Genomic DNA, 16076 nt, shown 5'->3' with positions numbered 1-16076 from the left:
TATGTTTATCAACATTTTGCTTCCCTTTGTGTGCATCTGTGTACATCTTTCTCACCAAAATGACTGGCATAAGGAAGATATTTAAAAAGTGACAACTAGTCCAAAAAAAAAAAAAAAAACCAACTCAACATTCTCTCTCTTTGTTGTTGTTGACTGACTAAATCTGGTTTTAATACTGAGTGGAATTTCCAAACATGACCCTGGGGCAAGAGAGAAAGCAAAAGTCAACATATTTCCCGAGGTATTAAAACTATCAGAAGGGAGTTCTAGTATTTCCCTTAAATACACACAATGCAAAATGAATCAAGATATGATGTCATGCTTTATTGAAGTATTTATTTTCATTACAATTCACACAGTTCTTCAAGGTCAGAATGACACTGGTCTTACTAGAAAATATAGGATTTGTGTTGCATAAGTCATTCTCTACTGTTTAGAAAACAAACCATGAATTTTCATGAATTGGGGACATAGCTCTAGGAGCTAGATGATATCAAAATTCAAAGATAAGGGACAGTGTTTCTGTTTGAAAGGCTTCATTGGAAAAAAAGTTTAACTTTTGTGGTTATGCTGGAAAAAAAATGCAAAGACCAGTACAGCCTATCCTTTTTTCTTTTAGAAGTTGTGGAGGTTCTTTTTTTCAGCAGTGTGATTCCCTGACATCCCCCGACTCTGCCATTCTCCTCAATTTCCTCTCACATCTGCCGTACAGCCCCCTCCCACACACACAGGACAGAAGTGGGACAAGAGGAGAAGAAAATGATGAGAGTAATGCCGAGGGAAGACAGCAGTGTGTTTAACATCACAAGATCAGAGGGAGCCCAGAAGCAGAACCTAGAAAAATCCTTTCACAGCATGCAATATAGAACAAAAATCCCCAGAAAACTCAAATACTACTATTATCATGTTTCAAAACAAGAAAGCTAAGAAAGGTGACAAAAGGACCCAAGAAAGGCTAGCACATACTTTTAGCCACCTGTGTGTCAGGTGGAAAGTTTTCATCAGAACCCTTTAATTCTTGCCTTTGATGTCTAAGCCCAATCAAGACAATAATGTGTCCTTGAACCAAAATGAATCCCCTATGATAGGCTGTATCACTCTGGGTGATAAACAAAGCTTTTAAACACATAAACTAGCTCTGTAGGTGGCCTTCACTCACTCCAAGAAAGCTTTTGATTAAAATCAAAATGTATGTAGGAGCAAAGTTGAACGAAAGCACACAAAAAGTTTTATTCCATTTGGAAGAAACAAACATGAAAATGAGGCCTCTTCAATACTCTGCAAGGGTAGACAAGCTTATGAAAACAGTCCGGTAAAAGGAGAAACAACAACTTTGCTTCCACGGCCTCAAGATTTTTAGCTGAGGAGCATAACCACAGAGGGTTGACCTACCCCTAAGTAATTCTCTTCCACGGTGTTGCCTAATTTGCTCAACCACAAATATGAACATCTGCTCAATGGGCTTAGGTAAGAAAATGGAAGAGCAAGTTGAAGGAAGCTTGTGATCTCTGACTTAACGGCGGTCCATTTGGAGGCAGCCTTCACAGACAAAGAGATGGACACTGTGCAAACAAGTGAAAGAGATTAAAAAAAAAACCAAGAGCGAAATGGAAGAACAATGGGAAATAAAAAGGAGAGACTGAGGTTAGATTTTCAGCATTAAGAGAAGATCTAATGGATAAGAATTTCTCCTGGCTTATATCTATAGAAAGCTACAATAAAAATTGGAATCTCTGCTCCCTAGTAATAATGGAAATACGGAAGCATGAGTTAGTGGGTAAGTAACAAGAAAAAGCTATTGTAATTGTTAGAAATATACACCTAACAGTATTCTGTTGGCTATGGAGTGTAACCTAAAACTTCTGGAGACACATCTCACGAGGTGATTCTACAGCTGTAAACACTAGAAGTAGAAATGCTTGTCAGGTTTTGGAGAAGGCCAGAGAAATTGAGAATTGAGGGTATTGTTAGTCAACTTACCTTTTAATTTCTCAGAGAGTGCCGGCTTAGACATGTCCGTGAACACTGCCAAAGCATTTACATTAAGTTCTCCAAATGCACAGTTTTTCAAACACTCGTACATTGTCATGGAAAAGAGAAGAAGTTGGTTAAGCTTGGTTGAATTTAGTTAGCTGTCCTTTTTCTAGGAGAAATAAAAGGAATGGAAACTGTACACAAACCAACATTTCTAAGCCACTACACAGAAATTCTGGCAGATTGGAGGGGTTGAGGAGCAAAGACGTGACGATCTGACTCCATTGCAGGGAAGACATAAAATAGGAGGTTTTACTTTTTTTTGCATTTTTAACTTTTAAATTTTAAACTGTTTAAAATTATGGAAACGTTGTGATGCTAACATGTCAATAAGAAGTTAAAATTTAAAAATGAATTCAAAATGTTCTTTGTTATGTATCATCTTGTACTGAAATAAAAGTGGAATGAAAACACAATCAGCTGAACTTACATTCTTGTACAATGCAAAGTACTGGGCCAATCCTTCAGATCATGTGCAGATAGTAACTGTTCTGCATTTGTGTTCATAAGGAGGGACTGGGCGAGCCAAGAAAACTTTAAATCAATATTTATTACCCAAAAATATTTAAACCAATGTCTCATTTTTTTTTATCAAATATATTTTTCAAATTAGAACTGCTAATAATCAAAGACAGTTGTAAATTCACTATCAACTAAAACTCTATTGTGGACAGTTATATATTTAATTCTTGAAAAAGTGCTTCATGCTTGAAGGAAACCTCAAAACCTCTATATTAATTCCCATAAGGAGACTAGGTACTAATGCATTCATGCAATCTTAACTGTTTTATTCAAATTTTAAAGATTCAGGATGATTTTTGGTTTTTGCATAATAAAGAATGTCAATATAAATGAATTGTTGGTTTAAAATGATTTTAAAATATCTGGCCTTAGGGGTTCCTGGGTGACTCTGTTAAACATCTGATTCTTGGTTTCAGCTCAGGTCATGATCTCAGGGTTCATGGTTCAAACCCCACTGACAGCAAGGAGACTGCTTGGGATTCTCTCTCTCTCTCTCTCTCTCTCTCTCTCTCTTTCTCTCTCTCTCTCTCTCTCTCTCTCTCTCTCTCTCTCTTTCTCTCTCTCTCTTTTTCTCTCTTTCTCTCTCTCCCTTTCTCATACTCTCTCTCTCTCTCTCTCTCTCAAATAAATATATAAACTCTAAAAGAAAAAAAAATATCAGGCCTTTAAACATCGTTAGCACTTTTTCCTCCCTGGCGTAAAAAGTGGAGATTTGGGAAATACCGATTATTAAAAAAGAGAACTATTAAAAGGTTCCTAATATCACTAATTAGGGACAACCACTGTTAAGCATTAGTATATTTTCCTGAGGGAGGGAAGAAAGAAGTGAGAAACAGAATATTTTATAATATTATATTATGATATTTTATTAATTTAATAATATTATATAATACATAATATAATATTGCCCGCAAAAAAAAGAAAAAGGAAAAGCAAAATACTCTTATATAAAAGATAGCAATACTTGGCTTATAAGTATTGCTTGTAACAATTTTCCCAATTAGCCATTTTGCCTAAGAGGTTTTTGTGTTTCTGAGTAGTAGTCATTCAATTTTTTGTGAATTCACATCAGTTGCCCTTTTACTGATTTCTTCCATTGCTTTTAAATTAAAAATCACTAAAGATTTATATAAGAGATATGATCTAATCTGAACTGTTTTTTTTTGTTGTTGTTGTTGTTGGTTTGTAATTTTCAAGATAATGCCTGCCAGGGACCCAAGTCTGAATAACTACTTTGTCTATTAGTAATTCCTTCATGTGAAAAAGAAAGAAAGAAAGAAAAAATGTACCAGGAAACTAAGTGGCTTGTTCAGCTCACAACTGAATCATACACATGTTTTTCCTCAAAACTATCATTGCTACATGCAGAAGTTTGTCCAATTTTGTCAAATAGTTTGTTTTAAAAGCTTGTGCCTAAGGGTTGAGATTCAATATTAATAATTATTGCTGCTTCATGAAAGATATCCTCAAGTGAAAGGGGCACCTTCTTTTAAATTTACCTGGGGGTTCATTCCGGAAAAGTATACTGCAAGCAGCATCTTTCATTAAGAGCATCAGCCTCCCAACTGTCGGCTTGAATCTACTCTATTCTCAAAATAGTAATCAAATGACCCTTTAAAAATGTCAAATTGTTCTTCCAAAGCACAGAATATAGGATGGAAAAAAGGGTAACTTTAAGTGGGGAAATGTGGCAAACTCCACCTTCACCAAATGATGAAGGTTAATATCATGTGGATATCCTAAGCCCTCCGCTATGACATGACCTCTCGCCCAAAACCCAAAACTTCAATCTAACCTTGAGCGACACATCAGACACACCCAGAGTGAGGGACATGGTACAGGATAACTTGGCCACTACTCCTTAAAATTGCCAAGGTGTGTAAGACAAGGAAAGATGGAGAAACAGTCATAGACCAGAGGAGACTGTGAAGCCATGACAATGTAAAGTAGCTCAAATCATGGGCTAGGTCATGGAACAGATGAAGGGCATTGATGGAGAAACTGATGAAATCCAAATAAGTCTGGAAGGTGCTTAATAGTAATGCACCAATGCTGGTTATTTACTTTTGACAAAGATGTCATGGAAGGTGTTTACAATGGGGAAACTGAGTGACACACATATGGGCACTCCTATCGCTGTCTCTGCAATTTCTCAGTAAATCCAAGACTATTCCAAAATTAAAAAAAAAAAAATTGAGACATCATTTTACTCCTTTTCTCGAAATTCTCCATTTGCTACTCATCTCACTCAAAGTTAAAGTGTTTTAACAGTCCTTGTGTAATCTGGCCACCCATAAACTTTTTAGTATCTTTCCTAAGTAGTCTTTCCACACCTCACTTTGTTCCAGTCATGCAGGACTCTGTGCTATTCCTCTAACACATTAAGCATGCATCTGCCTCAGGGCCTTTGCACCTGCTTTCTCTTCTGCCAGATAGCAGCATGATTTATTCCTAGACTGCCTTCAGATCGCTGAACACATTTCACCCTTGTAAAGAGGTCTTTGAATGTTTTATATAAAATAATCATCATCTGTCCCACTCTGGCACTCCTTATTCCGTTTACTCTGCTTTATTTTTCTCCATCTGATATAACATCACCAGCTGACATAATTACTTGTCCATTTGTTTATTATTTCTTCTCCTGGAACACAATCTTTTTGAAAGTAAGGACTTAATTTTGTTAACCGCTTTCCTTTAGCATTTGGAACAGAACCTAGTGTATGGTCAGGTCTCAATCCTTCTTGAATAAGTCAACAAGAAGGTTTTCATGGGTTCACTTCGAAACCAGAAATGTAAGTAAGAAATACTGTTTTGCTATAAAGCTGACAACCATTATTTCTTGGGAAAACCAGTAATTTATTCTGACATTATCCCCTTGATTAATTTTGTGTGTTAAAATATTTCAATGATAGCAACTACCAGATTTTAAAAAGTGTCTTTGCTTAGCAAAACAAAATAATCAAAATCTTATGTTCTCAAAACTGGTTAGGGAAATTTTGCTGGTGTAAAAAATCTCAAAGTTTGATTTTAAACTTCTATATACTACAAGGTTCTAGAGAAAATATGCTAGATATCAGTGTAGAAGTTCATTTCAAGAGACAGATTCATTCATGTAAATATTACTGATGTGAAATAGCAACACAAGTTCTATATTTTTAGAAATCCCCAGATATTTGTAGAATATCCCCAGAATCAGGTGAGGAAAAAAATTCTCAATAAATCTTCTCAAAGATCACTATTTATTATCTATCTGTAGAACAACAACAACAAAAACCAGGCTAGGAATAGATTCTAGGTCTGTTTGCAAAGATAAAGTTTCAGTCAAAGGAGGTATTTTTTAAGTTTATCTAATTTTTACCCATATGAATATGTAGGTCTTCTGTTTTTATATATATTCCTTAGTTTAATTCACACTGGCACTAGATAAGTGACAATCTAAGTAAAAAGTACACAATATTAGAGGAAAAGCCCTTCAAGGTCTGATTGCATTGTCCTTCACTAATTGTGTCTAACAATTTATTCAAAATTTGAAACGTTTTTCTTTTTTGAAAAAAGGCTTTCCACCGTTTATAAATAATAACAGAAAATTAAAGGCTGTGTTACCGTATTTTGAGTTAACCATATTTCTTAAAAGACAAATTATTTTCTTTATACATTTTTCAGAATTCTGAGTGATGAAAAGCTCTCACTGGATTCTGAGCTTTATTGAAATACTATTTTTTTATTGTTTATATTTGGGAACCACAGATGGTTATAATTGAACTGAAGAAAAAGACTGTGTTCAATTTTAATATTTATAGAACTCATCTATTTCAAAAACTAAGCATACTGGTTTCCCATCCCACCTGCCTCCACTGTCCCGCCTCCCAAAAAGTTAGGTCTAGATTCTGGGCTAATTGGGACTTGATAGACCTGACGGTAATATTTTACATATGGCAAGAAAATACGTTTATAAGGTCATCAAATTATTAGGGCATGGAAGAAAGTTCTGAGGTTGGAAATGATTTCCATAGTTGCTCTTCTAATAGAAGAATTCCACTGATTTAAACCCAGCTTAAAACTAATCTTAAACATTAGGTGTCAATTTATAACCTTGTGAAAGAATTACATCATACACATGCCACAATTTTGTGTAAATTAGCCATTTTCTTTTCTAACTAGGAGTTTGTCCCTTTTGACTACCCTCACCTGTTTTGCCTACCCCCAGCCCTTTGCCTCAGGCCACCACAATCTGCTCTCTGTATCTTTGAGTTCTGGTTTGCTTTTTGGGTTTTGAGATTTTGTGTTTTTCAATTTCACATGTAAGTGAGATCATACGGTATTTGTCTTTCTCTGTGGCTTATTTCACTTAGCATAATGCCCTCAAGGTCCATCTGTGTTGTTACGAATGGCAGAATTTCCTTCTTTTTTAGGGCTAATTAATATTGCTGTGTACGTGTGTGTCCCACATTTTTTTATCCATTCTTTTATCAGTGAATACTTCGGTTGTCTCCATGTCTTAGCTAATGTAAATAATGCTGAAATGAACATGGATGTGTAGATATCTTTTTGAGTCGGTGTTCCCATTTCTTTCAGGTAGATGAATACTCAGAAGTGGAATTGCAGGATCATATGGGGGTCTTATTATTAATTTTTTGAGGAACCTCCATACTGGTTTTCATAGTGGCTGCACCAATTTACATTCCCACTAACAGTGCACAAGCGCTCCGTTTTCTCCACATTCTTGCTAATACTTGTTATTTTTTGTCTTTTCATGCTAGCCATTTTGACTGGTGTGGGCTGATATCTCATTGTGGTTCTGACTTTCATTTCTCTGATAAATAGTGACATTGTGCATCTTTTTATGGACCTGTGGCCATCTGTAGGTCTTCTTTGGAAAAATGTGTATTCAGATTCTCTGCCCATTTTTTAATCAGATTACTTGTTTTTATGCTATTTGAGTTGTATAAATGAGCTTATGTTATATTTGCCGCCAGTGGAGGTCGCAATTTAAGTTCATCTTTTGAGGTTGTCCTTTGAAACACATAGCAGTGTGGAAAACAAAATGTATTTTTTTTTAGAAAAAGAAGCAATATATATCTAAATTGTGTGTGTGTGTGTGTGTGTGTGTGTGTGTTTACATATATTAGCCCAAAACAAGCTTAATGCCTCTGTGGAGTATATTTCTGCAGCAGGTGCACAAAGTGGTAAGTGTGTGAAGCTACAAGTGTGAGCTCTCTGGGCTTTAGACCCCGATTAGGTCGAGGTAGCAAGAAGTTCATTTACTGTGATGTAATGAATATTACATCAGCCTCAGTTCTTAACACAAAGTTCTCAGATATTCTTTTCTGACTCCTTGCCCCATGTTTCCACTGCCCTCAAAGGAGGATAAAAATAGTTGCTTTGGATCCCTGAGGACAGTGGCCAAGGACAGCATATATCTTGAGGGACAGGATGGAGGAGACTCAGATTTGAAGCCTAGCCTGAACCCAACCCAGATACTGGCTCAATGAATCGATTTGAAATGTCCCTAGTCCAGAGCCACTAGTCATCAACCTAAGACCTGATTCTGACAAGATGGCTCTATGAGGCCAGATGGAACAACTCAAGAATTCCTAGACAGTAGAAAGGGAAACCTGGAATTGAGAGAGGAAAAACAAATAACAATGCATTCAAGAGGAAGATGCAGAATAAACATTCAAAACATGTGAGAAAAACTATGGGAGATAACCAACAAAATCCTACTTCAGAAAATGAATTCACATAAAATAAAATAAAATAAAAATAAATGAACAGTTTGTCACTGACTTTAAAAGTTCGGTTCATTCAGGGGCACCTGGGTGGCTCAGTCGGTTGAGTGTCTGACTCTTGATATTGGTTCAGGTCATGTTCCCAGGGTTGTAGGATTGAGCTCCGCATCAGACTTTGCCCTGAGCATGGAGCCTGTTTGAGTTTTTTTCTCTCTCTTTCTCTACGCCCCTCCCCTACTCATGCTCTCTCTCAAAAAAAAAAAAAAAAAAAAAAAAAAAAAAAAAAAAAAAAAAAAAAAAAAAAAAAAAAAAGGAAAAGAAATAAAAGTTCATTTCATTCAGCAAATGACCCTGGGAAAATAATTGAGAAAGCAGAACTTGTTCTACATTAACTGTTAATGACCATTAATAGGAGAACGGTTAAATAATGTTAATACTATGAAATTGTATACACTCGTTTGTTGGGAGACAATCCTCCATGGCACCTCTTAAGTTTCTGCATGTCTTACAAGAATGTTTGTATACTGAATAGCCTTGGAAGATAGAGATAGTATCTCCCTCTGGAGTATAGGCTATGTTTGTTTACTCTCCAGTATAATAAATACAGTGTCTTCCTCTAGCATTAACATACAGCTGTTCTTCTGACTGCCAATTAATGAAGATTTGGCATTCTCTAAGTTTGGGTCATTCAACCGCATATACAGACATTGCCTATCCTTCTTCGTGTTACCCTATAGGAATTGGAGCTTAGGGGATTGGTATAAATGCTGATACTCCTGATATTGCTATTGCTGTTGGTAGAAAAGTTCTTTATCTCTGACCCAGGAGTCTCATGTCATCTGCCAGCATCCATGAAACTGTGGCAAGCTAGCTTTCAACCCGCAAACAGTAAAATCTCAGACCCTTCACAGCTGTTGAAATTGTCAAAAAATTGAAGTATATGGAAAGATAGCCAAGACATACTGTTAGGGGGGAAAAAAAGCAATAATGTATTATATACACATATATGGCACACACATATTTGAATCCAACATACACCAATAAATATTTAAAGAAAGTTCTGGAAGGATATATACCAAATGATAAAAAAGTGATAACTTCTCTATTGGAAGAGAAGACTGCTTGGGGTACTTGAGATAGAAGTGGGTGGCACAATGAATATGGTACTGAGGAGAAGTGTTCAGGCAGTTGCCTCGTGATCCATTCAGTCTCTCTGGGGGTGGGGAGCACCCCTGGGGAAAAAGTAAGGAAAAGTGAACTATTCTTATCTCCTCATCAATTGGACTCTCTCTCTCTCTCTCTCTCTCTCTCTCTCTCTCTCTCTCTGTCTCTCTCAGAGAGACACTAATAATATTTGGTAGGAGAAAGAGAACTTTCCATAGAATTCTTATAGTAGGAAGCCCCTGACTAAAGGTTTACTGTAGTAAATAAACTCAGAATCTATGGTTTATAAGGCATGACTCCTTAGAGAATGTGTCATAAATTATAGAACTCCTTTGGGTATAAAATGCAGATGTTTCATAACTTTAATGTTCTTGACTTGTCAGGTAGCCCTGCAAAACCTTATTTGGAGATTCCATATATTATTCTGGGCCAGGAAGAGCATGTCTAATGTGGGAGGAAGGACCTGGAAAGCTGTGTGCAATTTCCAGGCCTCTCTATTTGGTCTATGTTTCTTGACTGAGGATATCCTTAAATGATTTGTAAAGCTCACTACTGGGTGAGATACCTGATTTGTATGAGTCTGCTCTGACAATCCAGTACTTCACTCCTCAAGGTACCTTCTCTACCCAACAAATGTATTTTGATGATTCTTGAAATTCATCAAAAACTCCATGAACTCTTTTCAACCTCCTTTTCTATACTTGCCTAATGAAAACTATTATTTACTTCTTTTTGTCTTTTTTTCCCCCCTCCGGTTCTATTATACAGTTTCTTCCTGGCATTTTCCCACTTTTCTGACAACTCGTTTAATGAGAATTTACTTAATTCTAGATACTTGGCACATGTTTTCCATTTCATACTTAAAATACCCCTGAGATCTAAGTGTTACTATCGCTGTTTTACAGAGGAGCATCATGAGGCTCAAAGAATGCAATAATCTGCTCAAATTCAAATACAGCCTTGATCAAACTCAGGGTTTTCTGATTCTAAAGCCTAGGCATGAACACTTCTCTTCCCATCTTCTCCTCTCTGACTCTCAAATGTTGTTTTTCTGGTTTCTTTTCTTGCACTTGCATTCTTGCTCCAACTTTGTGTTTCTTAAATTTTTGTGGATCAAGAATCACTTTGAGAATGTGGTAAATCTCTGGACTTACTTCTCAGAAAAGTGCATATGGCAATAAATACAAACATATTTCCTGATTTCTATGGGTTTACCCTATAGTCTGACCATGTCAAGAGATGCCAGTCTACCTGTTTACTCTAGTGATCTCCTCAGGTTAAGTAGCTTCGACTAGTACCTATTTGTGGTTACCATTATTTTTTTTAATTGTATTTAAATCCAAGTTAGCCAATATATAGTTTAACAATGGTTTAAGGAGTAGAATTTAGTGATTCATCACTTAATAATATAACACCCAGTGCTTATCCCAATGAATGCCCTCCTTAATGCCCATCATCCATTTAGCCCCTCCCCCCACCCAACACCCCTCCAGCAGTGCTGTTTGTTCTCTGTGTTTAAGAGTCTCTTATGGTTTGTCTCCTTCTCTGTTTTTATCTTATTTGTCCTTTCCTTCCCCTATGTTCATCTGTTTTGTTTCTTAAATCCCACATAGGAGTGAGATTGTATATTTATCTTTCCCTGACTGACTTATTTTGCTTAGCATAATACACTCTAGTTCCATCCACATTGTTACAAATGGTAAGATTTCATTCCTTTAAAATTTTTTTTAAATGTTTATTTTTGAGAGAGAGAGCATGTGAGCAAGGGAGGGACAGAGAGAGATAAGGAGACACAGAATCCGAAGCAGGCTCCAGGCTCTGAGCTGCCAGTATAGAGCCAAATGCGGGGCTTGAACTCATGAACTGTGAGATCATGACTTGAGCTGAAGTTGGACACTTAATCGACTGAACCTCCCAGACACCCCAAGATTTCATTCTTTTTGATCACTGAGTAATATTCCTGTGTGTGTGTGTGTGTGTGTGTGTGTGTGTGTGTGTGTGTGAGTGTGCGCGCGCACGTGTGTGCGCACCTCTGTTTTCAGATGTGAATTGGGCAGATGATTCCTTGTGGACTTCTACCCACATGCTAACCAAATCTGGCATCATGTTGCCCCTTACTCGCTTTCTGCACCAGGCTTTCTAGTTCAGACCTCATGGAAGCTAGACTGGCCAGAGAAAGTACAACCTGGAAGTATGAGGTGTGGATACTCTCAGGGACAATGGAGACCAATGGAGTAGGAGCTTATAGATTAATGTCACTGCCTCTTGTCCTTTAGGTACACATTTCTGAAAAGTATTCTGTGCCCTTCTCAGCTGGTACTGGCAGAAATGAGCCCCATTGCCCAAATGACAACCTCAGTAACACCTTTAAATTGACTTTTCCTCTTCACTTGCTTCCCTATCCCTGATCCCTCAATCCTGCTCTTGGAATCACCTCCCAGATAAACTAAATATACCTTCTTGCTTCAGACTCTGCCCTCAAGGCAATCCTATACAAACTAAAAAACTCTGAAATTTACTTTTCTTTTCTGGACCTTTTCTTGGAGGTCCAAGAAAGACCTAAGCCGCAGCCTTGGTAGCCTTAGGTAGGGCCACTCGTGGACCTCACTATAACAACAACCTCATATCTGGTTTCACTTTCTCCCTTGAGTCTTCCTCCTTTCCAGTGTCTTCCATTTTTTTGCATGAATGATCTGTCTAAACACAAATCTGAAACTATCTTCCTGCTGTAAGTTGTAGCACATAGAAAAAATTTTTTGAATTACGTGGCATGGCATAAAAACTCATCTTGACCACAACTTCTATTCTGTCCTATCTTTCTACTCTGTCCGTCTTGCTGAAGTGGTTTCTTAGCCACACCGAACATTCTCTGGTGTTAGGACATGCCACGCTCTTCACGCTCCATGGATTTGTGGATGCCGCACCTTGTGCTTGACTGTCCGTCCTCCTCTCCTTGTCTGCTTGGGAAACTCGAAAGCATCCTTCAAGAACTGGCTCAAAATAATACTTCATAATTCTTGTTCCTGCCAAGCCTTAGTCTTGTGCAATCCCATCGAACTTTCACGTTTCTCTCTGACTTCTGACCATGCACTTTCATAATTTGTTCACGTTTTTATTTCCCTCAGTCTGCTATGTGCTCCAGAAATGCGGGAGCCAACTCTGATTTATCTTGTCTTCCTAGTGCTTAGAAAAAGTGGCCACTTCACATGGGCCAAACTTGACTGAACGGTACTGAGAACGTCAAGAGAGAATTCTATGTTGAAGAAAAGGAAAAGGGAATGGTGGGCTTAGGAGGGGATGTTTATCAACAGGCAACTGGGGGAAAGAAGGTAAAGAGTGATGATTGAAAGTGGAGTTGGAATGTTACAGGAAAGCCAGCATCATGAGAAGAAAAAAAATGTGTGCAGGTAGAATGCAAAGAGGACAAAGACACAAGTGACACAGACCGATGTTCAGGTTCAGGGGTGTTAACTCTAGTTTAAAAAATAGATATATCCCACAGGTTTTTAGTGCTCAGTTTCCTAAGTGCTGTTATTTCTATAAACTGCTATACTCTCAGGATTAATTTAACATTACGAATTATTCCTTAAAAATGAATATGTACATATACACGCACCACAATGTACAAGATAATGTTAAGTGATTTAAGTGATAATTTCTATTTTGAAACTATTCTACAAATTGGAATTTGCCTTTTGAGAATCTTGATGCTCCAGGCTTCTATCTCAGAAAGAATGTGGAGCATCAGTTTCTGAATATTTCCTATTTTTACCTGATCTAAAAGCCAGGGAGGGAACCCCGGGAGCAGTGGTATCTGGCTGCCAAACACTTAGAAACTCTCAAAAATAAAAAGCTTGACATGCTTCACCATGCAAGTAACTTCAGAGGAAATAGATTTGATTTATAGTGTTAATTCTCCTTACTAGACCGTAGCAGGCAAGTAGAAAAGATGAGAAAGCTTATTTTTTTTTTTAATTTTAATATAGAGGATATATTGGAGAGATACCAGACCTGTAATCATGTCCAAAGTTTCTGAATTCATATGAAAAAAGGCTTTCCCACAGTTTCAATAAAAGGAATGTTTCCTTATGAGTGCAGTGTTGTTTTTCACTTTTCTGTAGTGATAGGATATTCTGTTGTGCCACAATTTGATAGTCTGTGAATGCTTTTTTTTTTTTTTTTTGATATACTGCCAATAGTGTCTTGATTTTTTTTTTTTAGTAGGGTACACTTGTATATATCTGTTCTCTATTATGTTTTTGTTTTTCTGGGTTATTTCACCATGGGTTTCTCCTCTCTTCCAGTATCTATATCATAGTTCGATTTTCCTACAGAAATATCCGTAAACGTTCTTCAAATCAGTAGTTCTGGACATTCTTCCAGGATATATAAGTGGTTACATCAAACAAGGATACGCACACACTAAAAAGTTCATTCTTTTCTGGGATCTTTTTATGCTTAGATCTTATCTTTTTAAATTTGGCTTACCTGAATGCGATAGAAATTTGTATTTCTAGCTGAACTGAAAGCAATTAGAAGGTACAAAAAACTGGAAAATGATATAAATACAATTTCTAGACTAAGTAAATACCATAGATATATTGCAACTATCAACTTAGAGATTGTAAGATTTTTGTTCTCCCTTGATGAAGTTCAATATAAGTTATTAATACTACTTCTGTCAGATTTTACATATATACACACATGCACACGCACACACTAGTTTCTTCCAATAGCTTATAAGAGTTCCTAGACCATAAACTATCCCTGCGAATTGATTCCACACTCCCTCAAATATGACTTCTCATAAGCCAAGTCCTTTAAAAATACAACATTTCATATATTTCTCAGACTACATGTCAAATCAGTATCATGCAAACATAATACTTTTACTACTTTCTTAGAGCATGGTGTTGAGAGGAAAAAATTTAATATATCTGTGCTACATCTACATTAATGCAATGGTGCAATATTGAAACTGCTTTTATCTGCCACATTTCTCAAATGAAAGCGGCAGCTAAATTTTATGGTAGTTAAACTGTGAACCTTGCACACAATCTTGCCTATACGGATGTGGCCCATGGTATTATTAAGGCAGTAGTCTTTATTGTGCATCTTAGACTTTAAAAGTTGCTATGGATATAAGAAGTCTATCATGTGGCCATGTCTACACCGTAAAATTTTCCCAAAGTGCGCAGCAAATTCTTGGTAGAGTTCATAAGCCTTTCAAGAAATTAGAGTAAAATTTCACCTGGCATTTGTGAAGCAGGCTGTAGAGGAGAGTGTGGTCTACCTTGGCTCCCAAAGACACTAGATGTGAACTTACCAATAGTTCTTGTATAGCTTTAGAGTAATGGCCAATTGTTGGCATCTCCTGCTGTCTTCCTATCCCGTACTTTACACACAAGGGAAGTGCAGACTCCACTATTCAAATGAACGATGGCTAATATTAGGTATTTTGAGGCAAATGTGGTTTCTATTAGAGTTTAGTCCAATCGTTCACAGAAGTTTGCCATTAAGAAGGAAAAGGGCTACAGATAAACAACTTGCCATGTGAGTGTGCTTAAATGTCTTAGAGAAGGATTCTGTTTTAAATATCCTTATATTTTTTTCTAAAATAAGTATGCTGGAATCCTTGCTGTGATGCTGATAAACTCCTTGTATCACTCACAGTCAACAATACCTTTTCTTGAGCTGTTCTGACTGAGTGAGTGGCATTTACTACTGACAAATCCCCCATGGAGTAACCTGAGCTCACACGTGCCTAGCCACAGCACCAGTAATGACAGGATTCTGAGGGGATTTGAAACCCTACCTCGATAAATTTATTGCTGTTTTTCAATATATATTCAAAGCAATACTTTGGCATTGTAATGTGATTCTTGACAGGGCTAAGGTAAATTCATCTTGCTAAACTGAAATGTTTCTGGCAGATGTCTACCCTGGAACAATCAAATTGTGTGCACTGTAATCTATGACAACCACAGGGCTACTTTAGTCGTGAAACTTACAAGTGGAATACTTTATTAGTGCAAACTTAGGGTGTCATTATGCAATGTATTATCCCTCCATATTTTTTTTCACGTAGAAAACCTTTTTGAAGACAGTCTGCCAACTTCCAAATAATGGAAATAATTGAGCGCATATAGCAAAAGTAGAACTTTCTCATCACAAAGATGTGCATCTATAGGTATTGTGATGCTTTGATAGGATCATACGTGTTGAAAGTCATACTTTCTGAAATTTAAGAAAGCATAAAAGTAAAGTGTTTTCCCTTATTACATATTAACTTTTCTCTCCATGGAAATAGTCATTTGTCCCGGGCACATGCTCTTCTTTAAAGAAGAAATGATTATGATGTCACTATTATGTATTGAGATACTTTAAAAATAGGTAAGTTTCGGGATAGACTCTGCCTAATTATATGTACCCCATATATACTTCATTATAATTTATCATATTTTAGATCAGAGAACCTTAAAGTTTTGTTTCAAGGAAAATGTAATTCAAAAGAAAGACAACTTTTTTGACCCTCATAATACACGAGAAGCCTCAGCACATGCCATTTTTTATTCTATGACATGATCTCTGAAAACAGGAACACCCAAGGAATTGTGATATACAATA

This window comes from Panthera onca, chromosome A2 (assembly GCF_046562875.1).
Source record: "Panthera onca isolate mPanOnc1 chromosome A2, mPanOnc1 haplotype 2, whole genome shotgun sequence".
NCBI lineage: Eukaryota > Metazoa > Chordata > Mammalia > Carnivora > Felidae > Panthera > Panthera onca.
This window is presented reverse-complemented; position numbering follows the sequence as displayed.